At 44.4% G+C, this 21,271-nt stretch overlaps 1 long non-coding RNA gene across 2 annotated transcripts; it reads left to right on the top strand.

The window, feature by feature from the left end:
• Positions 1-1,084: 1,084 nt before the first annotated feature.
• Positions 1,085-17,237, top strand: LOC128142995 (uncharacterized). Of its 2 annotated transcripts, none has more exons than XR_008235585.1 (5): positions 1,085-1,487; positions 8,252-8,427; positions 9,964-10,126; positions 10,238-10,381; positions 15,158-17,237. It is a non-coding gene; the product is annotated as an uncharacterized LOC128142995 (long non-coding RNA). The 2 variants fall into 2 exon arrangements; XR_008235586.1 differs by lacking the exon at positions 1,085-1,487 and adding an exon at positions 5,011-5,143.
• The last annotated feature ends 4,034 nt before the right edge of the window (positions 17,238-21,271 follow it).

Below are 21,271 nucleotides of genomic sequence, written 5' to 3' on the forward strand. Positions count from 1 at the left end.
GCTTTCAGTCTTTGCCTCCCAGGGTCGAACTCCACCGAAGCCTCTATTAAGCATCCTCACTGTGATACCTCTCAGTGCGATGCACGAATGCCCACCTTCTCTGCGAGGAGGAGGAGGAAGATTAGAAGGCTAAAGTGTTTAACCTGCCTGTCAAACAAAGTTATTCATGGCAGGTGAGTGGCTAAGCAGCATTTTGCAAGGTTCCTGTGAATAATACAGAGGATGGTCAGTCTTGGCATGGGATTATTACCCCAACTGTAGAATAATTCACATGCCTGAAAGAAAAAAGGTGCATATCTTAATTTTGTTAATTTTCTGCAAGCGATAGGAGCGAAGGGATCCTTTGATGGTTGAGCTTGAACGGTTGCAGCTCTGCCCATTGGGACCATGTATCGGGTCTGACTATGGCTGCTGCCTCAGGCAGGGCAGAGGGGCACAGACACGCTCAACTCTGCCCCGCGCAGACCTGATGGGGTCTGAGTCATTGCACATCCCCTGGCTGTGCCGGCACGTTAGCGTGTGACTATGCCCGCAGTAATGTGTGCAGATAGATTTATTAGTGTGGATAAAGTTGGATCGTAATGAGGTTACATGGCTCTGGGACTGCACCTAACTCATTTCCTGGCATCGTGGGACCAGGGAGGGAGATAAATGTGCAGCTACCCTCATCTCTTCCCTCTAGATTTTGTTTGCAGTTCAGAAGACAGATGGACAGCCATGTACACAAATATACTCAGACTTCTCCCTGAAGAATGATGTCACTCTAGTTTTTTTATATTCAGGGTAAAATATTATAATGGCACCATTTCCTTCCTTCAAGCAAGAAAATAGTTGAGCAGATCTTCTATTCTTATGAAAAGCCTGTGAGTCTATTACTTTGCTGGGAATTGGATATTTTTTTTTTTCTTGAAAGGGGCTGCTTTTCTCACCTAAAAAAAATACCGTATTTTGGCTGAAATACAATTTTTACATGTTTTGTAATAGAGTGCATAAAGGACTCTGAATATTTTCATTTTTTATTATATATCGAAAGTCTTAGCTTTATATTTTGAACTACTGACATCATATAAATTAAAACAAACAAACAAAACCCCTCCAGCTTTTTATTGTTATAAACTTTTATTTTTACTTGCCCGTTCCTCAGTGAACCTGCGTTGGCTTTTTACTCACCCTGGCAATCCACATGATAACAAAAGTGAATATAAGAGTACTTGAAAACCTCATCGTCTGGCACTTCACAAACATGCACACATCCCTCAAGGTTTGAAAACTGTATTTTGATTATTGATTTGTTAATGTTAATATAAACGAGTCACAAAAATCTTGATGCAAACTCTGTAAGTCAAAGAGAGTCTATCCATTGACTTATTGGATCAAGCATTTGAAGTACAGAAACAAAAGAGATTGAGACACCTGGCTGAGCTGAAGAGATCCCATTTACAATAGCCATCTATGAGAGGCAGCAGAAGGCTGTGGTGGCTGGACAGGTAAATGGAGTGGGTGGGCAGTATGGCTTTAACATATGGCCACAAGGGCATTGGAGTGAGCCCTTTAATTTCACATTAGGATTCTTCTCGTATTTGTTAGATAGAACAATATTAACCTTTTGAATTTATTTAGAAACTCATTAGTGCTTTTTCTATAGTCCATTCTTTTCCTGATTAGCTCTTCTCATTACAATTCAAATTTCTTTCTGCTACATTTACCACATTGTCCTGCTTTCTCTCATCTCTATTGTTGCTCAGCTTAATTTATTAAAGCAATGAAAAAGGAAGGAGGGATAGTTTGACATAGCAGCCTTCCTAGTCTTTGGTGCTTGGGCAGGAAGAGAGAAGAACGTAGACACCCATGAGCTTGCCTCTTCCCCCAGGCAGTGTGCCCAGGGTGGGCAGAGCATGGTGGCAGCAGTTTCTATACAAGCACATGATGAGAACATGGTTCATAGCAGCAGCATCAGATAAAAGACCTTCTGGATCTGCCTTAGTTTGTGCCCAAAGCTGCCAGCAAGGCACTGAAGTGCTGGGTGAAAGCAACTGCCTTCACAGGTGCCTGCAGTGACCCTCGCTTGCTGTGTTGCTTTAGCTTGCAGAGGCTTCACTTTCTCACTTTCTCATTTCAGTTGTTGCTCGATCTCAGTGTTTCTAAATGGAATTCACTCTGAAAGTTCAGCGTCCTCTTCATGTCCTGGAAATGTATGCAACTAATCCCCCTGACTCCTCTGGCATCCTGTTTCTAAGGTTATTTTCAAAACTATGTGTATGCCTTTAGTAATGTTTCTTTTGTGTACTTTTCCTTGGTATCAAGATGGAAGTCTGGGAGTTGCTGTAATTGCTGTTGACTTCACACACCTCCAGTGGAATATGAATTGACTTTTTGGTCAGGCTTTTTTAGTAAGAGACCTGAGACTGTCCCTGTTTTGGGGGAATAGGAATGGGGAAACGCTAAGCTTCACATATACATTTAGACATTTGCTGCCCTGCTTTGCAAAATATTTTCTGTTAGGAACATGGAATTTTTGCTCTTGTTTTTTTCTTTTAGTACGGTGCTTGTTTCTCAAGAGCGATGCTGCTATAACCCATGTGCTTGTGATTAAAGATGCATATGCTTTTGACAAGAGATGATTAAATACAGCCAGATGACTGTAACCATCCCAGTCATTGTGGTTCTCTGACTATTGGTGTATTTGAACATCTCGCAAATGTGAATGAATGTGTTTTTGCAGCAGCCATCGTAAAACAGGGAAGTGCCAGAGTATTTTATTTGAGGCACAGAGGGATTAACTCACTCAGCAAAGGTTATAGAGAGAGTTTTTGGCAGAGCCACAAAAAGAATCTAAATTTCTGACTTTCTACTCCAATGCCTTAATCATAAAATCATCTTTTCTCTGAATTCTTTTCTGCCTGTGGTAATTATAGTTTTGGCTGGTTTTATGTCCTTTATAAAAACTGTCTTTCACACATCTTATGAAACTAAAAAAAAAAGAAGATAAAACAATCATAATTTTCTGAGTGTATAATTCTGGACTCCAGCAGAGGCCTAAAACAAGGAAGGTAATTATTCCACTCAGTTCAGCACCATTTGGAGAATTAGACTATTTTGTGAATTGTAGTTTTAAAATAAGACACACGAACTGGAAAAAGTTCAATGAGCAACATGTAAAATAAAATAAATGCTTGCAAATACCAGCTGAAAGTGACAAGGAGCCATAAGCCTTTGGTGTGAAGGGGATTGGAGGAAAAAAGGGAAGATCAATGATGTTGAGGGAAGGTTAAAAAAAACAGAAAGAAAGATTTTATTATTTCCTTTAGGTTATGGGGAAAATGCCAGGGCATACTTTCAGGGCTAAACTAATTCCTGGTGCAAGCTAAAGAAAAAAAGACTTTCCCCAAGGATGAATTTGGCCCGCGGGCAATCACAGGAGGTCAGTCAGAGGAAGCTGCCAAGAGGAGGTGGAGTCAGCATTAGTAGCACTGTTAAAGTCTAGACTAGACGTGCATTTCTTAGTGATGGTTAATTAACTTGTTCCTGGCAACCAGCCACCGGGGCAGGAGGTGGATTTGATTTGCAAGTTGTGATTGCCAAGAAAGTCACCCATAATTGCCTGTGATCTTGTGGCTTTCTGATTTTCACCTTGGTCCTGTGTTCCCCTGTAAATGTTTTTGGTTTTTTTTTTGGGGGGGGGGGGTGTTTGGTTTTTTTGGTTTTGTTTTTTTTTTTCCTCCTCTCTCCACAGGTTCTTTGCATCATATAACACCATTTTCATGCTTATTGCTACTGATGTGAGTGAACCTCTGCCATGGTCTGATTTTGGGTGCCAGTACCCATGGTGACTGGAGAACATCACCTGTTCCCATAGGTAAGAAGATCAAAGTTACCTATGGCTGCAGAGGCGGTTCGGGACCGTTACCTGTGGCTGAGGAGAGCACAGTGCACTTGTATGTGGGCTGCAGGACACCCTTATAGTATTTATTTCTAGTTCTAGATAGCTTCTAGGTGCTAACAGTCCCATGGGATTGGTTTCCACTCCCTTTCCCCAGGCAACTCTTCGCTTTGGTTGCAGTTCCAGTTTTTATTCTTGTCGTAGTTTAAGTCCAGCTGGTAACAAAGCACCATGCAGCCGCTCACTCACTCCTTCCCCACCCCAGTGGGATGGGAAGGAGACAATATAAAGAAAAGCTCATGGGTTGAGACAAGAACAGGGAGGGATCATTCACTACTTATGGTCATGGGCAAAACAGGCTCGACTTGGGGAAGAAACAAAATCAATTTAATTTACTACAAATCAAATAAAAACAGGATAATAAGAAGTAAACCCAAATCTTAGAACACCTTCCCTCACCCCTCCCTCCTTCCCAGCTCAACCCCACTCCCAGTTCTCTCTCCCTCCTCCCCCCCCCGCAGTGCAGGGGAACAGGGAATGGGGGTTGGGGTCAGCTCGCCACACGTTGTCTCTGCCGCTCCTTCCTCCTCAGGGGGAGGACTCCTCACTCGTCCCCTGCTTCACCATGGGGTCCCTCCCACGGGAGACAGGTCTCCATGAACTTCTCTGGTGTGGGTCCTTCCCACGGGCTGCAGTCCGTCAGTCACAGACTGCTCCAGCGTGGGCTTTCCCATGGCGTCACGGCCATCTTGGGGGGCATCCCCCTGCTCTGGCGTGGGCTCCTCCCCGGGCTACAGGTGGGCATCTGCTCCCCCGCTCCCCTCCATGGGCTGGGGGGGGACAGCCTGCCGCCTCACCACGGGCTGCAGGGGCATCCACCTCCTCTGGCGCACCTCCTCCCCTCCTTCATCATTGACCTTGGTATCTGCAGAGGTGTTCCTCTCACATTCCAATCTCCTCCCCAATGCAGTTTCACCCTTCTTAAATCTGTTCTCCCAGAGGCACTACCACCATCACTGATGGGCTCGGCCTTGGCCCGAGGTGGGTCCGACTTGGAGCCAGGGAAGCTTCTAGCAGCTTCTCACAGGAGCCACTCATGCAGCCCCTCCCCCACTACCAAAACCCAGCCACACAAACCCAAAACAATTCTGTAATCTCTGAACACCCTCTGTTGTATAAGAAGCAACATCACTGAGACGCTACTCGGTTGTCTGGGGATGACACAGGGGTTGCCAAACAGGACCAGCATCGCTGGAGGATCAGGTTTTGCCCACACAACCCTCCTGCCCATGGTGGTGTGTCAAACTGCAGATTGGACGGAGCAGAAGGAATAACGTAGGCTTGGAGTCCCCACGTAGAAAGAACCAGCCAAAGGCTGAAATTATCTTCTGTTTAATTAGAGGTGTGAGTGCAGGTAACAGAAAGTGGGTTGACTGCACAATGCACGTGTAATTCCAAGCCAGAAGCTGAAGATCAGGAAGAAAGAAGGTTTGGGTTTATTCCTCTGTGTTCCCGGAGGCAGGAAAGCGGTGGAAGTTGCCATGCCGCAAGTTTCCAGTTGGCCAACCTTGGACTGTTTCTTACTTTTAAATGAAGCAAATCAGGAAGGAGGGAAAATGTAATAGTCTTAATTGATTTTTTACTATTTCCTATATACAGAAGTGAAATACAAGGCTGAGAAAGCTTGAATGCCTAAGTGGATCCTTCTAGCAGCAGATTTACCACTGGTAGGAAAGAAATTATATATGCAGGATCTCAGGTTATGGTCCAGCCTGTGGCACAGGCATGGAGAAGTCTTGAGGGTCTTAATGCTGGGGGGCTTTCAAGGAGAGAGGTTGCTGGATCCATGGTGAAATTGTTGGGTTTGGGGCATTTTGGGGGAGGATGTTGCATTTTGATGGCGGAGGGCCCACTATCTAAAGCAAGACTAGTATCAGATCTGTGAGACAGGAGCAGTTGCAGATGCAGGAAGAGACTGAGGTGAGTGGGTTGTTGCTGAACTGGAGAGGAATAAAAGCAAGAGAATGACATTAGCATATAATTTCTGGCAGTTGTTACAGCGCATAATAATTTCAATTTAAAAGCTTCTCGTTTCATTTACTTTGTGCTTTATTAAGGCTCCAACCTATATTTAATGGTGGGAATATCACTTTTTGCTTCCCTAATTCTATGCCTGCAATTGATCTACATAACGTGCTAGATCTCCACTTGGATTTCTGAAGCATGTGAGGGCTCTCGCTGTGTCCTGAGAGACACAAAATTGTAACTGAAGCCCTTTCTTACGGTGTATGTGTTATTTTGGTCCTTTGCTTCCTTGTGGTACAAGCAGAGTAACAAGAGTGAAAAATACTGTTTTCATTGCATCTCAGATATTTGTGTCATGTTTCTAGGGGTGTTTCCAGCATGCCGGGCAGGTTTCCACTCAAACCCCTCTCAATTTCCTTTCCTTTTCATGGCAAGTTCTAGGTCCAGGGCTAAGGCCACCTTGCTGCATGGACTCTCTTACAAGGGACCCGGGACCTGTAGCACCATGGCAGTCCAGCCAAGCAGACAGCTTTAAGGAGTGACTCCTTGGCATTTCTGAGACTCTTGCTGGGTAGAAAAGATCTAGCTCTAACTATGGTTTGGCAAGTCTTTCCCACCGGTTAGTACCTTTTGAGCTTACAGGTTGTGTTAGGACAGTATCCAGTCCTAACACAGTCCAGTTAGTCCAGCTGTGTATATAACCACCTTGAGGAGTTCTGCTCCTGGTGAGCTTAATTGTCTGTGACTTTCATGTTACAAAAAAAAGAAAGTATGTATTTTATGTTTTTAAAAAGTATATATCCAATTGATTGTTTTACGAAAGAGTTTTCATAAAGATTGAGGTTGGGGAAATGCTTCCCTCGGCAAATTTTCTTTAAATCTATAGGCTACTCACGTTTCACATAGTCTGGACATTTCTACCCTTGATGCATTGTTTAGTGCCAACTTCTCCTTTAATTTTTCTGTCTGTAGTTGTGCCGTAGATCTTTTCCAGAACGTTTTTTTTCGATGTGACTCATCCAGCTTCCTCAGAGAAAGTGCAGCTTATTCAAACTATTCTAAATCTATTTATCCAGGCAAATATTTGGACATGTAAAACAGGAGTAAAGTGCTACGATGTCTATCAGGGCAGGAGAGCACACAAAATGTTTGAAATTGTAAGTCTCTCCCTGGTGTGTTTTATCTGGAGGTATTAATTGGCAAAGAGCAATGTAGAAATTTGATTCATACACATACACTCACACAGTGAGTGAAAGTTTTGTACGTGTTTGAGCTCCATTTTTTCAGCACTAAATTTAGTTTGCACAGGCTCACTGCTTTATCAGATGCTTTACCATGAAGGGACTTTGAGGTTAGGTAGCTGCATGTAGAACTTTCTCCTCCGTGTCACTGGTTCAGTCTTTAAAAGCCAAGAGTTGTCATGAGCTGATGGTTGTGTAACAGATTCCTCAAAAGCAACTGGTATCACAGTCAAATGTTTCAAGTTCTTACATTTTATCCAGAATAGATTGGGTGACTGAAACTTACCCTTGAAGAGGATTTCTCATGAAGCTGCTGATCAGTCTTGCTCCTTAGCATGACTGAAAAGCCCTTAGAGCAGGTGTTGCCACTGTGCTTGAGCCCTTCTTGCAGCAGGACAGGCATTGTGCCTGCAAGAGAAAGATCTGGGAAGAAGAGGCAAGGATTTTGGGGCTGGTCAGAAATTCCAGTTTAAATTTTGTTCAAGTTCAGTTCAACAGGTCTTGACAATTTCACGCTCTCATCATGGAAGAGACTTCAAGAGAGGCTCCTCCTGACCCCAGAGGAAGACTTTCTTTTCTGGAGATTTGTCCCTCAGCTGTTGACATAGGCTACTAGAGCCCACATGGGGCGATGGGAGGTATAAATTGCTATACAAGCGGTTAGGAATTTGGCAAGATTTCCTTGCTGCCAGGGCTACAGATGTGAAAGACTGGGGCTTGTTCTCCTTTTTTTGGCTTTAAACTTTTGGCTGCCTGAATTAGTGTGTTCCTTATTGATTCTGTAATGAAGACAGAGGCCTGAATTCATATGTTGCTTTTTATTTGCATTTTTACTACAGTTAGTCTCATTTCCTCATTGCTGAAGGCCATTAGTGAGGAGTTGGATGACTTGTCTAGGTTTCTGCTTTTTGTAGTTTTCCGAAGCTCTGTACATAATAAATCAGGCACCCTTTTTCGCTTCTGCAATTAGCTAATCCACAATGTAACAGAAGGAGTAGAATTGATTGAATACATCAAGTTTTAAGCTGAAGAAAAAAAATGCAACAAAATAAAGAAACACAGTTGTGGTGAATTTTTCAAAATTCTTGTCCTCATTCTTACACAGATCTAGCCATGAAATTAGGATGAATAAAAGATTTTGCCACTGTGTCACCCTCCAGTTGATCCTAACCTGTGCTTGAAATGAACTTTTGATGTGACACATTCATCTCAGCAGCACTCACAGCTTCATCTTTCTGTTCGTCTCACCTACAGATAACAACTCTCTTTGCTTCCCTTAAGGTAAGATGTAGTCCAGCAGCAAAACCAGCAGACACATTGTCTGGCATGGATATCTTGACGTGCTAGTTATGGTTTTTCCACAGCAAGACCTTGTAATTTTTTCCTTTATGAAGACCTCTCATTCTCATTGCTTTACCCTCTTTCACTGAATAAGGAAGACTGAAGCAAAGGAAGGTTGAAGAACCTTTCTCAGAAACCTCTCTGAAGTTGCTGACTGGCACTAGGCCATGACAGTTAGTCAAATCCACATTAAGCTGCATTTCAACAAGAGACTGTTTGAGCTCAGTTTGACCTCTTTTATTAAATAAGAATTTGAAAGTCCTCTCTTGCATAATGGGCTGTGTTGGCACAGCATCATGAAAGCAAAGTTGGATACTGGGTTCCCTCTGTACCAGCAAAGTATTCCTAGGTCAGAAGCTACTTCTGCTAAACTAAAACCTGGTTTTTTTTAAATATGCTTGCCATTTGTATGGTTAAAATAGTTTCCTTCCTTGTGATATTTTACCCCATGAACTTCCACTTTTTTGTACAGAAAGCCATGGGTTATTTAGTGTGTAGTTTGTGCTCTCAGGTCCTTCTGTTCCTTGCTGACATGCTCAAACCTGAATTCCTTCTGCAGTTCAGACTTAGCGAGCTTTTGCAGTTCTGCTTTGCAAAGGTATGCTACAGAGACACTCTGCTCACACCCTCAAGCTTGTAAACTCCTTGAAATCAACCCCTGCAGAAGAGTGAAACCTGCATGGAAAGAGTGAGGTTCACATCAGCTTCCATATTCTTTTTTGCAGGGGCCTTCACTGGATACTGCCTGTCATAGAAAGCTGTTTGAATATATCACTTTCTCCAAGGGAGAAGTTACCCTCTAGGATTAGGTGCTAGAGGCAGGTTCTTCAGTGTTCCTGCACACTGGCTAGAGTGAACTGATGGAACGAGAGATTTTGTATTTCTTTAGAAAGAGACAACTTATCTAAGTTCATATGGGCAAATTGCACAATAGTAACTGCATTAACTGCAGTTATTTTTGTGCAACATTGCTCTTCCTAAAGACAAGTTACTGAGTACTGGAATCTTCCTTTCCTCCAAACAGAGAAAGGGCATTGGCAGTTCCAGCTCTGTGTAATTGTTTCCCAGCTCCCATGTACACCTGCAAAATATTGCCTGCAGCAGAACACTGGAGATCATTAAAAGAATATTTTTTTTTTCAAAGATACAAGATTTTATACCTCTTTGGTGAATGTAAAAATATTAGTTGAATAAAGTACTAATTCAGTAGAACAACAAATGTAGCTTAAAAAGTATGTAAAGCTGCTGGAATTTACAAATTAGCTGGTAATGTAGGAATATAAAGCACTAAAAATACTTAATTAAAACATACACATTTGAGAAGGAAAAAATTTGTAATTTGAATTTTTCTTCATTTTAATAGATATTTCCTCGACTTCATTGAGCCTTATTGCTTTGTATTGCAAATAGCTCATGTGTACTGTATTTTTCATTTATTAATCAATGCTGTATTTGCTGTTTGTTTGCTACTCTCAGAACCTGCTTCCTAGGCTTAAGTGAAGAGCAGCTTCCACTGAAGGTGTGTATAGAAGTTGGGGGCTGTTTCACACCTATGAACGTGACAAACATTGCAGTGAGGACTATACATGTTCTGGTGTTCAAACCCAAAGTAGGAAACAACTACTCAGGGAAAGTGAAGGTAAGTTTTGTGTGGTTGTGACAATGAAAACCAAACAATGACTTCAGCACTTAACACCTAAAAAGGTTAGGACAAGAGACACACTAAATTTTTCCTCTGGACTGCACCTAGGTTAATCCCTGCGGTGCACTGCTGCAGGTCTTCGGGTACTCAACGTCTTGACATCTGTCCTTGCACCACCGGCCCTGCAGATATAACACAGACAGGAGAGCTGCCCTCTGTAATCTCTGATGAGGAAACCATTTATTTTTACTGGTAAGAGCAAGCTCTTTCTTAAACTCTCACAGCCTGGGTCAGGAAAGCATAAGACTCTGTTTCCTTGGGAGCTGGTTTGCCTTCTCTTCTGAGAATTAGCTAGGCATTAGTCATAGCTTTGCTTGGACCTCTCTTTGCCCTTTCCAAATAAATGGCTTTGGAAGAGGAGGGCAGGGCTGTGAGTCTTGGAAGGGATGAGGCACCCTCCAGCCAACCTCTGCTTGGTATGACTGATTTACAGAGCTGGAAGGAAGCTCTGGGGAAGTCATCTACCACTGCTAAGTGGCAGGTCAGTTTATCTCATTTCAGCCTGGGACTTCTGGGCGATGGTCATGGATGAGGCTTGCTCCCTGGATGTTCCAGCAGCCTGTGAGGCTGTGTCAGAGGGGAACAGAGGCACGCTTTCATGTGCAGGCTAGAGAGAGATCGTTCTCTCCATCCCATCTCATCAGTTTGTTAGGGAGCATTCATTAAAAAACATCATGCTTGTGAGACAGAGTTTTTTTATGCTTCTCTCCTCATTCTGAAAGACATGTTAGAAATCCTGCTTAAGCAGGAGATGAAAAGGCCCTGTATCTTATCTTATAACCAATAGAGAAGGTCAAAAGGCCATAGCCTCTTCCACATCAGAGCAGTGCTATCGGCAGGACGGGGGACCTTACCTGATCTCTTACCATGGTGATGGAATTGCAGAAGGAATGATGGACAGTGTGAATGTAATCCTTCCTGATAAAAATTTCTGGTTTTGTCTGGACGTTTTACTAAGGAAAGGAGAAGTTACATGAACCTATGGAAACCAGTGGGAGTTTTTTGCTATTGGCTTAGGCCAGGAGTTCACTCTATGGTTCTTCAGTCATTTTCTGGTTTTCACTGTCTTTTCCACCTGTTTTCACTGACTATCTTCTCCATGCACTATTTTTACTTTGGATAGAAAACATTTGCTGCTGCCAGGTCCAGAGCAGCTAGGGACTCCTCCAAGGTACTCTGCCCATCAGAGAGGTTTATTTCAGAGATACTTGAACAATGGGAACTCTTAAGGTATTTGTTCCCCACCCTTTCTTTACCAGATTTCCAACATATGTGCTGCGTTTCTGAGTTAGTCATGTGGAGCTGACGGTTTTCTGGCTTTTATTTCTGTGCACATCTGCTTTTGAAAACTGCATTGGAACAGTCTCTACAAAAGCAATGCTGCATTTCATTCTCAGAGTAATAGAGGTGGTTCCAGTCCCAAAGCTCAGACCCAGGGCTGGGCTGACCTCTGCTTAGAGTGTGGATTGAGGCTTCCACTGCCAGTCCATCTCCCATTTGGCCCTACACATCTGGAAAAGGGGAGGAAGGCATGTTGAAAAGAAATAACACAATAACATCTTCCTAGTGACCTGCCATTAACCTCTGTGTCTTTCGTAGCTTAAAGCCATGTTGCACAGGAAAAAAAATCAGCAAATACTTTTTCAAAGGCAGTCAAATGCTGTTGTTCTTTATTGGCTCAGATCTTTGTTGCCTGGGGCTATCTGAATCACTCTTCTTGCTAAAGTGTAGGGATGCTTTTCTTTCTTTTAGTGTGAGAAGCTTACACTTATGAGACTCATGCATGAAGGACCAAAAGGCATTTAGTTTGGCTGCACAGTGAAATAGTTTGGTGTTTTCATTGCTCCATTACTTTACGCTGGTTGTTACAAACCAGCTTCATCACAGCTACTGCTGCTGCTAAAAATCTGTGCCTGGGTCTCTGCACACTAACACATACTGCAAAATGTACAGTTTGCACCAATTGTTGCTGTGTGCTTGTAACAGCCGGCACGTAAAAAAAATTTTCTCTCTTCTCCAATTCACGTTACTAAATTTGTATCGTGTGGGTGTTCGTCTGTATTATCCTATTTTAGTGACTTTGAAAACATCTAACAGGGCAACAGGAAGCATCATGGATGCAATAAGGACAGACGAGATGCTTGGGGAGCACGGTTAGAGGCACAGCAAAATAAACATTGAAGTGGAGTGGGATTGAGTAATGGGTCCTCCATCGGCCTGCCCTCCTGGCAGGCAGGGCAGCAATCTTTCTTTACTGACCCAGCTAAGATGCATTCCTCTGCAAGACTGACTGCGCTGGCTCAATATGTCGCAGTCCTCTCCCATTCTCCGAAATAGGCTTGGTTATTTTGCATGTGTGTAGCTAGTGAGGGTTAAGTGTTATAGTAAGACAAGGTTTGTAGGGGGAGATAAAACCTTTTATTAGATGAAGAGATATGGCCAGGGAAAAAGAAAATGCATTTATTTGGGTGTATAAGCCTATCCCTGTTGCAAGCAGCAGGCTATCCTCCAGGACATGCCTATCCTTCACATGGATATTTTGAGAGATTGACAGGTAACAACAGCAGCCAGATTGGTGAAAGTTTCTGTAGATTTACTGTCAATAGCATCTAGCTCATTTCCCTGAGAATGTTTTTTCTTAACTCTTTTTTTCACTTCAGCCTTAAAAATGGTTGGAAAATTAGATTTTATTGATGGAAGAATTACACATAAGCCTTTGCTTTCACCTAAGTTTTCAATGGAAATAAGTCTGCTGCAACCTAACTTCTTTTTCTGGTGGTGCTAATCCTTTTTGGCTTGATTATTCAATGCAAACTGAAAAATAACAACAATTTCATGAAAACTGGGGGCTGTCCTGAACATGTCCTTTTGTAGAAAATACCTCTTTTCTTGGGGGAGGGAAACATTTCACTGGAAAACTTACAGCCTGTCTCGATTTGATTTTTGCCTTTTCTACGTTTTGGCTCTGGTTCCACATCAAATCACTCAGTTTTGTCTGTGCCCCCTTCCTCCCCATCTGATGCACTCTAATGGGAAATAAATCTCCAGGCTCTTTTCTGTTCCTTACCATCCCATAAGTCTTCTGCTCTCACTGAATGACTGAGATCATACATCTCCTTTTATAAAACACTAAAAGTACCATTTATATTTTTTTCCCAGAATCCCTTTTGACTGGTGTCAGATACAGAAACACTAACAAAATAAACCTCAAGGATAAAAAAGTCGTTGTGGTTCTATCTGCAGTAAAGATAAGATCCTTTTTCAATGGAGATGGATGCTTTGGTTTCTATCCCCACTCCAGCCACTTTTCTGTCTTCCTCCCAAGCCAGAGCAGTCTTGCCCTGTGTACAATGGGACAGAGGTTGGCTCTTGTGTGGGCAGTGGTCACACCACACCACACTACACGTCGTGTTTCCCTCTGCTGTGTTTTCTAATCCAAACTTTTCCCTAAGCAAGTGAATCTGGGTAACCTGAGTTTCACGCTCCAGGATAATGCCTTGGACCATGGCTTTCTTGGAGAATAGCAAGCCCTTGCCCAATATCAGGAGATGCGCTGGTTCTTGGTGGGATTGGAGTTTTGCAGTGGTTTCCAAATCGCATCTGCCCTGTTCTGTGTCAGCCTGCCAGGGACCTGTGAGTTGGGCTGGTGCTCTCCAGCAATCACCAGGGTTGTCACCACCCTGCATGCAGCAGCATCCAGACATCCCATTGCCTAATTGGAGCAGCATGATCTGCTTTAGTCACCTGATCGATATGCTCAGAATTGCTATTTCGGGGAGCTTAGGTTCCTAATTGTTGAGTTGCTGTAGGTAACTGCCCATATCTGAGCTAAGTGTCTAATGCAGGTTAAAGCTCAGGCTATGAAGTTCTTCCTCTTCCCAGTGAGTACATCTCCTGTTGGCACACTCTATGGAAGCCATGCCAGCTTGTGGTGGGGTGGGCCAGGGTCACGGTCCCCGTGTTGTGTGCAGCCAGTAATCAGATGCAGTTCTGAGTACACACAAGGAGTAGGAAGGTGTTGTTTCTTCATTAACCCCTTTTCAGTGCAGAACTGCGCTTGAAATCATCTTCCTTGCTTGCATCTCCCACAGGAGAATGAACTCCCAAGCAACGCAGTGTGAGTTCAGCTGGGGCTGAACCCAAGTGTCATGAACCCAAGTGCCTCATGCTGGCTCCCAAAAGCACCTTGGTTGTATCAACCAGATCTAGTTTCAGTGCAGAGTGCAGCCTTGGAGAGTTAAGCCACTGTTGGTGTTCAATTGCTGGTGAGCAATCCTTCCTCTAAGGAAAGGCACCACAACCTTCAGAGCGACTGTTCGGCAGCAGCAACACTCCTAGCTTTCCAATGGATCTGGTTCATTTTCATCTGTCCTAAGCACATCTATCTGCTACCAGAGGCACTGAGCCGCACTGCTAGCATGGGGAATGAATTGCAAAGGGAAAGAGAAAAAAGCATTCGATTCCTGTCAGGTAGATGAAAACTTAGTTTTCCTCCTCCTTCCTCCTGCCTCCTGGAGAACATACCGTATGTAGAAGGTGACCTTTTGTCTCCTTCCTCCCCACTCGAGCTGAGAGAGATTCGGCTGACACATCCGATGACAGATAGATACCAGCATGAGCAAATTGTGCTTGAACTTGCTCCAGAGAAAATTGTTACAAGGCGCGCACAGGCTCGGCTGCATTAGGGAGAGCACAGATCATAGTCAAATGTTTGTGTCATTTGCAAACGCCACTGTGAAGGGACGTGGAGGGATGAACAGATGAGTGTTTTGAACTCTAAAGATTACTGTAGAGAACATGAAATAGGGCTCTGTGTTTGACTTTTGAAGTATATTCTCCATTTGGGGAAAGTTTAGATGAAATCAGATTAATCCCTACCACCTGGATTTTTTTTCTTTCATCTTCTGGTTTTGTTTTTGTTTTTATTTTATTTTAGAGTTGCTTTCTTGCTTTTCTTTTTTTCCACAGGAAGTCCCTGAATTCTTGATGTCCACCAAAGCTTTGGTTAATGTATATGCTGAGTCTTCATGGTATGAGTAGAAATTAGGGAGAATAGATACGAAAGCATTTTAAAGCTGTAGAAACTGTTTATGAGAATAAAACTCTGATCACGAATCCCAGATAAAAAAAAAAAAAATTAAATGCAAGAACTTTGAAACCATATCCTTGGCTGTCCAAATACCAATTCCAGGCTGATCTGCAGGAAGGGCCCCTGTAATTCATTAACTCATCAACTCATCACAATTTAATGAAGAACTGTGTGTTCTGGCTACCTCCATCACTCTGCCACCTGGGTCTGAACAAACTCACTGTCTTCCTGAAGATGCACAAACGTGAACCCTGCTGAGCTCTGCTTTCAGGGCAGCAGGGACTTCCTTCCAGGCATCTTATTTTAAGATGTGAAGAATATTTGGGGATTAAATGCATACCATATTAATGATATATCTCTTTCTCTCTCTCTCTCAATCTGTCATGGTGATATCATGCCTCTCCATCCTCTGACCTTAGAAAGACACTCATTTATGTGACTGCCTAATGCTCAACCATCCTTCAGGATGTTCAGAGATGCAGATTCACTCCCTCCACCAGACACCTATTGAATCTATTCAGGCCATGTCTATTAAAAAACTGGACTCTGCAGCCAAGAGGACAGTGAGAGATGGATGGTGCTGGCGTGCATCCACTTCAGAGGACAGAGGCAGATCAGCCTGCCATGGACAGAGACAGACTAATGAAACCTGCAGGACTGGCATGCAATTACCTTGTTTGCCAAACTCATTATAGAGAAGTCGCATATTTCCAGTATGCTGCCCCTGGCCTCAGAGACAAAGCTGCTAGCTGGATTATGAATAGTTCTGGTCCATATTCTGGTAAGGCTGGAGCAGGTGTAGTTTTGATGAAGTTGATTTGCTTGGCCCAGCTGAGACCAGGGTCTGGTCCCTCACATTGTCACTCCATCCCCAGGATCACTCAGGGTGGCCTCAGGACTACTGAGTTACACAAGAGCACATTGACCCTTGATGTGCTGCTCCAAAGCCTCTTAGAGCAACACACTGCAGTAGCATCATCGCCCCAGTGCACATGCCTCGTAGTTCGAACCTTGCTGATTCTCAAAAAACACAATGTACAAGTGTGGGAGCCCGAGCCAAATCTGGTCTTACAATGTTAGCTGAAAACCAGCAAAATCCACAGCATGAAAAAACCCCTTTTGTCTCAACAAAGAAATGCAGTGGTATTTGGATTACTTGGGGAAATGCCTGTATTTCAGATAGCAGATACTATTTTGGCCTTGGCACGTTGGTCAAAGTCCGGTTACAATTTCTCAGAGAGGTGCTGGGCCATGGCTTAAGGCAGAATCCAGGTAAAAAAACCCTTTGTAAGAACTGACATAAAGAGCTGTAATAAAGGAACTGTTGGTAGTGCCAAACAGTAAGTTTCCAAGCCCCAGGACCATGGATGGCTTCATCTTCCTGAGTGCCATCTACTGGCATTTACCCATTAACTCCTTACCCACAAGTGTGCAGGTCCTTGTCCCCTAGTGTCCCCTCAGCAGCTCCAGCTGCTCACAGCAGCCTCTGGCCAGGTTGCCTCCACGGTGGTGTGGGCTCGCCCTGACCCACCGCCCTTTGGTGGGTAGGAGGCAGGATTTAAGTGAGTGTGGCAGCCTGGCTCTGGCGAGGGGAATGCAGCTCTGAAAGTGATGTGCATGGACTTGTCTTATTAGCAGCAGCCTTGGGATTGCCATTGCTGAGATGGTCCCAGCCACTGCTCGCTCACAGTCTCCAGAGAGCAGCCTGGAGCCTGAGCAAGCAGCCTGGGGAGCTTTACTGGAGACAGCAAAATGCACTGAAACATGTATTATGGCCATGAAGGCTTTTTTGTTGGACTTGCCCCCGTGATGGCTGTTATGGGAAATGACACATTGATGTTGAAAGCCTTAAATGTTCCTTGGGCATATTGACAAAAACTGCATGCTTCTCCTTAGGCTGCTGAAGCAACAGGGAAGATAACATTTCCTTTCAGCTAATAAAACCCGATTTTAGTTGTTTCTGTTTTGTTTTCTTTTGCCACTGCTGCTGCTGTGGAAAAACAACCCATCCTCCTGGGAGTGCATCAGTGGGCTGCAGACGTGTTTCCCATCATCTCACGATATCCTCAGGGCTTTCCTGGATGCATCCTATCTCACTTCACCCTTGCTGTGGTTTTGATGCTGGTGTCACATGCTTATTGTTCTTTATCAATCAGGTAGGTTGTTGTCACCTGGCACCCGACCTGCTTCAGGTGAGGACAGAAACTCCAGCCAGGAATGATGGTGACCCAAAGTCAGCATCAGGTCCTTGCACCCAGCAAGGCTCAGGCACTCTCAGGCAACCTCCTGACCAGCTTCTTTCATTTCCACCACTTAATGCCATGTTTATCTGCCAGTTCAGATGAAACCACAGCAGGACACTACAGGAACCAGCCAGGTTTCATTATTCAGATATAAAAGGCAGACACCAGAGCTCTCTGCAGAATCTCAGCATGTAACTTCAGGGGAAAAAATTGCCCTTGTCTTCCCATTTTACTCCTCAAAAGGGGTAACAGCCCAACGTAACACATACATAACTTCAAGGGACAAGTGTGAGAGCCTGAATGAGTTAATGTCTCCAACACTGTGGCGGGGCCAGCTGTGCAGAACAAGGGACCCTGAAGGGCCGGTGAAAAGCAGCCGCTCGGCCCCGGCCATCAGCAGCAGGAGGAGGAGGCGGAGGCCGGGCCGGGCCGGAGGACGCCCAGCTCCGGGGTCGGGTCCGGGTGCGCCGAGCGGGGCCGCTCCCCGGCGGCGGCCGGAGATCGGAGAACGGGCACGGGCACGCCCGCGGGGAGGGGGGGGAGAAGGGGCTCCCCGAAGGGCCCCCAAGCCCGCCGACCCGCGTCCCGAAGGGTCCGAGAGCGCAAACCGCGCGTGACACCTCATTAGCCTAATGAGCGCGAGTGCCCGCCCGAGGGCGGGGCAGGGAGGCGGTAAAAGGGCGGGAAGTGAAGCCCCGCGTGTGTGGGCCCTCGGGCTGAGGGGAGCCGGAGCCGGCGTCGGCGTCCTCCGCCCTCCGCCCTTTTCCAGAACCCCCCCAGCTCATCCCTTCGGACACAAACCGCTGACCCAGCCTGGAGCCGGGAGCGGATCCAGCCGCCCCCGGGCTCCGCTGGGAGAAGGAGCCGAGAAAGCAAAGGGTCCGCTCGGAACTCCTGACCCAACGCGGGGGCTCGGCTCGCCTTCTCCCCCGAACTGATGTGTAGATGTCTATGGTTTCCACGGGTTACTGAGGGGGTTCCATGCCAATTCCTGCTGTGAGAAACGCCTCCCAGGGTCAGGCTGCTTCTGCCAGGAATGAAACGTTCAACTGATCGTTTGGTGTCACTTCACCTTAATTTAGCCCGAGGGAATTCTGAACTCACCGGGACCCCTCCCTGGTCTGGCCATCCCGGGTGGTGACAACATGTAATACTGGGAATCAAAGCTGTCTCTAGATATTTGGAAATGCCTCACTTAATATTATGTGCATAACTTTAAATTAGCTTATAAAGTTACACATGTATGTGGCAACACAGATTTTTGTGCTGAAGTTTTGCTTTGCTCAGTGCTTGGGCAACCCTGCAGTGTTTCACCCTATTCTTCTTGGTTCCTTCTTCACAGACCCTGTGTGGGATTCATGTTTACTTTTTCCTAGCTGTACTTCTCTGTGGTACCTGTGCTGCTTCATCACGACTGGATTTTTAAAAATTTGTTTTTAACAATATCCCAGACACATTGTACGGTGCTTTGTTTTATAACTGAGGAACTGAGGCACAGAAGAGCTGTGAACAGTGTCCACTGACTTTTCTTCTTCCAGCTTGAAAATTGCTGGTGTTGATTATTTATTTATTTACAGCACTATTTTTTTTCTAGTGGATTTTCATAGCTTTCTGAACATTCAAATCTACGAAACTGTCCCTGGATGTCTCAAACAGTGGGAACAATTTACCAGGGGAGCACTCAAGTCTGGAAAGTTTTTTTGCCTCATTTGTCTCGTGGCTTTTGTGGCAAATGACACCAGAGTCCTATGGACAGGAGTTATTATCTTCCCATCAGAGCCCTGATGTGGGGGCTTTGGTGATGATGGTGCTCCCCAATGGCTCCATTTTGACACATTCAAGCAGAACTTTTTTGCTTGAGCCAAGGGATGACATATGGGAATTTGTCAAAATTTTGCTACTGAAACTGCTGGCTTATGCTTCTAATGTTTCTTGTCTGATTATGTACATAGTTGGAGAGTTAATTTACTCTGTAATTAATTGCTTGCCTGTTTGCCCTTGCTAATCTTCCCTTCTTGTTTCGTCTTTTATGGCAAGGGGCTTAGTTTTCTAACATGGAGCATCTCTCATTCATTTGGGTTTCTGTTTCTAGACATTTCATGGCTTGTCTGCATTTAGGAAGGTAGCTGATACTGTCCACCTTAGCTCCAGTAAACTGTGCCATATCATCAGTGTTGCTGGGCTAACTGAAGCAAGACTTTGTCAGTCATTGTTTGTTCTTTTCTGGAGCCAGGTTCTTGCCTGAATTTTGTACATTTGGTGCCCTGTGGCGTCTGGGCTGGGACAGAGTAGGGGTTTCAAATGGCGTGTAATTTCTATGGTAGCTGGGAATAGCCTATGGAAGATGGTGGCAAGACAGTATCCTGTAGTTCAGTTCACTTCTGCCTTCTCAAACTCCAACCTACATTTTAAAGCTAATCTAACAGCTTACCTAAGCAGCTTTGAAACCTATCCAATGCCAGTATCCAGCCTCTTGCCCCTGTTCCTTCCACCCCTTCCCTTGTTCATCTTGCTTCATCCTCCCACACCTGCTTTTCCTGCATCTGGCTTTCAGCTGCTCCAGGCTATGATGAGCCACCACTCACAACTGCCAGCAATTTCAAAGGATTTATTGAATGTCAGTATTGTTTAGGATGCTTTTCTCCAAAAATACCTTTGCTCCAAAAGGGCTCTTGTGAGTTGGAAGGCACCAGTGGCATTTTCAGAAGGACCTATGTAGTGTAGGAGCTCGGATCTCAATGAACAGCAGTAACGAAGGGTGCCTTGATCACTTATATGGTATTTAAAATCACTGCCTGTTGTCTTGAAGCCATCCAGGCAGATGATGAAACATGGCTATGCAAGGATTTGCATTTTTCTCCTGTAGTCCAAACCAGAAAGTTATCTGTTTATGTAGACAGTGAAGTTGCTGTGTTTGTGGTTGCTGAATGAATTTTCTGTTGGATTGGATAGGTAGTTTGACGAGAAATATTCAGGGGATAGAGATTTGGGGTGGAGTAAAAGTGCAGTTTTCCATTTGTCTGATCAGGAGATTGAAATGACTGCTTTCAGGACATACCCTTCCTCCCCAGAAGAAACAAAACTTTGAAGCAGTTTATAAAAACCATGGTTCCTCTCCAGGACTGCCATGGACCAAGCTGTAGACCATGGGTTATGTGAATGTGAAGCTGCTCTAGAACTGCTCTATGATAGACTAAACCAGCTGAAAACCTCTCCCTGACCCAACAGCAATCACACTCCACTAATGAACTGCAGCGTTGCAGGTTGTGAGCCAGTGAGAGGGTTGCTGTAATGTCTGAACAGGTGGAGCAGAGGACGGTTAGAAACCATCCAGTTATGGGAAATCTGAGTCATGAAAACCATTGGGTAAATTTAAATACATTATTCTAGCTTGGAGGAGGATACCATCTGGGTAAGTAGAAGGATGTGTGTCTTACTGAGGGAAGAGTCATTTCAAATGACAAAAGAACTGTCCTGAGCCTAAAAAATCTGCCAGACCCAAGATAAAAAGACCAGCTTAGAATGACACTGATTTAATGTTTGCATGTCAAGAATCCAGCTAAGGAGCATAATGTTAAAATATTTTTAAAAGTGATAAAAGACTTTTGCTGCTATTTGCCAGCTATATGAAGGAGGAAGGCCTGGAAATTTCATCAGAACTTCATATTATAAAGTCCCTTTTAGAGATTTTTAAAGAACTCTTGTGTTTGAACTCCAAATTCCATGACAGCTCAGCTTTTAACAAAAAGC

The sequence above is a fragment of the Harpia harpyja genome, chromosome 1 (genome assembly GCF_026419915.1).
Source record: "Harpia harpyja isolate bHarHar1 chromosome 1, bHarHar1 primary haplotype, whole genome shotgun sequence".
Taxonomy (NCBI): domain Eukaryota; kingdom Metazoa; phylum Chordata; class Aves; order Accipitriformes; family Accipitridae; genus Harpia; species Harpia harpyja.